Below are 4,603 nucleotides of genomic sequence, written 5' to 3' on the forward strand. Positions count from 1 at the left end.
GTATGTGTTTATTTGTACTCCATGCAAGGTCTTATTTTTCTCAGATCATATGCGTAGTAGTGGTATTATATGACATCGTGTTTGTTGTTGTTGGTGGGGTTGTTGTTGTTGTTGTGAATTGTGTTGGTATGGATAGATGTACTGGAAAAGTACTTCAACACTTTGAACGGCTAAATTTCGTGCAAGCAGTGAATACCGCAGTACCAGCAGAGCTTTGGTTTAAAGATTTTTCTGTTCCGAGCTTGCCTGATATGGTCGAGCATTAACAGAACAGAACAGAATTTATTACACGTAAACTATACAGTTTTTTGTGTTTCATATACATAATAAATATATTACAATTACAATTATACAGTGTAGTGTGAACTATTAAATAAATATTATAATCAACTTTTTTGAAGGATGAACTGAAATTGTCAATTAACGATAGTGTAACAATTAACACACGGGGACACAATCCAACTATAAAAAAGAGAAAATTTTAGTTTTAAGAATTGTTGTTGTTGTTGTTGAAAGAATATTCATGTTCGGAACAGAGAAAACGATAGTATTATAACAATATATTAAAAAATATGTTATTTTCAACTAGCACTTTAACCTCAGTTACAATTGACTGGTGCAAAATAAGGTATTACAAAGCTTCTTCATTTTCTACTCAAAATCCCGTGTAAAAATATTCGGCAAATTGCGTACCGAATAACCTTAACAGTTTCATTGTACCACTCTATTGAGTGGGAGATTCAGAGAATTTCAGTGTAAATATGATATTGTCAATGTACTTCAGGAATTAGACTCTTAAGTGTTAAAACTAGTTCTCTGATAGTAATTACAGTGTTTTGTTATGTTTTTTCTCTATTTCAACTGAAATTAGAAGTGAAATGACCTCTTTTACTATATTTAAGGCCACACAAACTGGTTAATGAGGGTTCACCATTCACCTGTGTTTGTCTTATATGTATATGTTTGTACATAATGATTGTTTTGGGCCGGTGGCCTTTATCAAATAAATGATTTAAATTGCATTGAATAGATGTGTGCCGAAAATAAAATGATTTATTTCTCGCAATGAAAGTATTGTTAAAGAAGTTTTAGAATATATGAATATTTATGACAATAGTACAGAAATAACATCATGATAAGGTATGTTTCATTGTTTGCTTTTCCTTTATGATTTAAAATGATATTTTATTTGTAAATGTGGATGAGATCTCGGCGAATGGGTAGCATTAATTTAACACCGGTTTAACATGAAGGTCGGCAAGAGAAAGGTGTGCAGTGTCACGGCTATTTAACGAACTTGCCGGAGATGGACTAAAGGTTATGATTCTGTTGTGGCCGTGTCAGTGCTGACATTTTGTCATTTTAAATCTATGTTTATTTTAAATCTATGTTTATGTATGTTTATGTTAATATCTGTTTATGTATGTACGAAAATACGCGCGACCCCAGCTCATATACGCACCTCACACACAATGCACATGTGTGTTCAAATCCCCTTAATACGTGACAAAATCGGCAAGGTATGCACACATGTAACAACAAATAAGCTTCTTTAAGTAAGTAACTGCATATTCTGCACATGCTATTTTTATAAACAGTTAAAATGTAATATCCATAATTTTTATGTCAGTATAAATGTTCCTTAATGTTTAAGAGCTCTGTAAGCACTCTAGATGCCATTCATCGCAAAAACCGCGGCATTTTGGGTACACTGGTGGAATTAAAAGTCCTCATCTGGCTTTATCTTTTTCAGATATTAAGTCATACGTAGGAATGTGTCGGGGTCAAGCCCTAATACAACCATTTAAGGGCGTGGGCTAAATTTATAAGCTCAGCACCACCAACAACAAGCACAACAACAACAACAACAACAACGACGACAACAACAACGACAACAGCAACAATTACAACAACATCACCAACGTAAATGTTTAAAAAATGTTAATGCTATCTCAACCTTCTGTTTGATCATATCAACCCATTTCCCCCGCACCAAACACTTTAAAACGATGAAGTTTCGCATAACAGGGATATAAAAACATATCTCTTCAATTTGTTAAAGTTTATGTAGTGTACTTGTTCTTTTACAGTGTGCTGCTAGAATACAATCGTTTCTTTCTGTGACTGAAGTGTCATTTTCATTTTATATGCATGAATGTTAGAATACCCTATGACTATTAAACAGATGTCCCATCATGGTATTGTTTGTTTGAGATATATATTGTATTCCATGGACTGAACACCGAAAAAAGGACCTATCAGGAATATTATTAAATATGTCAAGCCTATAAAATATATTGTTAACGTCACGTCATTCCAAAAATAACACCATTAAGTGTTCCACAGGCTAACTGCAGCCTGAAGTTTCATTTGGAAAGATCACAACGGTGTACCCATTTCATGTAACCGATGTAACCAGTTGTAACAAATATAACCGCGTAACCCGCTATTTCAGATAGAAAAAAAAACACTTTTTCAAACTTTTCAGAAACTTTGCTGTAACTCATTGTAACTAATGTAACTGCATAACTCTGATCATATATCGACCTGAAAACTCGATTTTTGATGAAAATTTTCGATGTAACCGATGTAACCAGTTGTAACCAATGTAACCGCGTAACCCGCTATTTGGGATAGAAAAAAACACTTTTTCAAACTTTTCAGAAACTTTGCTGTAACTCATTGTAACTAATGTAACTGCATAACTCTGATCATATATCGACCAGAAAACTCGATTTTTGATGTTGAACTTTGAAAATTTTTCGATGTAACCGATGTAACCAGTTGTAACCAATGTAACCGCGTAACCCGCTATTTCAGATAGAAAAAAACACTTTTTCAAACTTTTCAGGAACTTTGCTGTAACTCATTGTAACTAATGTAACTGCCTAACTCTGATCATATGTCGACCAGAAAACTCGATATTTGATGAAAATTTTCGATGTAACCGATGTAACCAGTTGTAACCAATGTAACCGCGTAACCCGCTATTTCAGATAGAAAAAAACACTTTTTCAAACTTTTCAGAAACTTTGCTGTAACGCATTGTAACTAATGTAACTGCATAACTCTAATTATATGTCGACCTGAAAACTCGATTTTTGATGTTGAACTTTGAAAATTTTCGATGTAACCGATGTAACCAGTTGTAACCAATGTAACCGCGTAACCCGCTATTTGGGATAGAAAAAAACACTTTTTAAACTTTTCAGAAACTTTGCTGTAACTCATTGTAACTAATGTAACTGCATAACTCTGATCCTATATCGACCTGAAAACTCGATTTTTGATGAAAATTTTCGATGTAACCGATGTAACCGGTTGTAACCAATGTAACCGCGTAACCCGCTATTGAGGATAGAAAAAAACACTTTTTCAAACTTTTCAGAAACTTTGCTGTAACTCATTGTAACTAATGTAACCGCATAACTTTGATCATATGTCGACCTGAAAACTCGATTTTTGATGAAAATTTTCGATGTAACCGATGTAACCGGTTGTAACCAATGTAACCGCGTAACCCGCTAATTCAGATAGAAAAAAACACTTTTTCAAACTTTTCAGAAACTTTGCTGTAACTCATTGTAACTAATGTAACTGCATAACTCTGATCATATGTCGATCTGAAAACTCGATTTTTGATGAAAATTTTCGATGTAACCAGTTGTAACCAATGTAACCGCGTAACCGCGTAACCCGCTATTTGGGATAGAAAAAAAACTTTTTCAAACTTTTCAGAAACTTTGCTGTAACTCATTGTAACTAATGTAACCGCATAACTCTGATCATATGTCGACCTGAAAACTCGATTTTTGATGAAAATTTTCGATGTAACCGATGTAACCGGTTGTAACCAATGTAACCGCGTAACCCGCTAATTCAGATAGAAAAAAACACTTTTTCAAACTTTTCAGAAACTTTGCTGTAACGCATTGTAACTAATGTAACTGCATAACTCTAATTATATGTCGACCTGAAAACTCGATTTTTGATGTTGAACTTTGAAAATTTTCGATGTAACCGATGTAACCAGTTGTAACCAATGTAACCGCGTAACCCGCTATTTGGGATAGAAAAAAACAATTTTCAAACTTTTCAGTAACTTTGCTGTAACTCATTGTAACTAATGTAACTGCATAACTCTGATCCTATATCGACCTGAAAACTCGATTTTTGATGAAAATTTTCGATGTAACCGATGTAACCGGTTGAAACCAATGTAACCGCGTAACCCGCTATTGAGGATTGAAAAAAACACTTTTTCAAACTTTTCAGAAACTTTGCTGTAACTCATTGTAACTAATGTAACCGCATAACTTTGATCATATGTCGACCTGAAAACTCGATTTTTGATGAAAATTTTCGATGTAACCGATGTAACCGGTTGTAACCAATGTAACCGCGTAACCCGCTATTTCAGGTAGAAAAAAACACTTTTTCAAACTTTTCATAAACTTTGCTGTAACTCATTGTAACTAATGTAACTGCATAACTCTGATCATATATCGACCTGAAAACTCGATTTTTGATGTTGAACATTGAAAATTTTCGATGTAACCGATGTAACCAGTTGTAACCAACGTAACCGCGTAACCCGCTAATT

The sequence above is a fragment of the Mya arenaria genome, chromosome 17 (genome assembly GCF_026914265.1).
Source record: "Mya arenaria isolate MELC-2E11 chromosome 17, ASM2691426v1".
Classification (NCBI taxonomy): Eukaryota; Metazoa; Mollusca; class Bivalvia; order Myida; family Myidae; genus Mya; species Mya arenaria.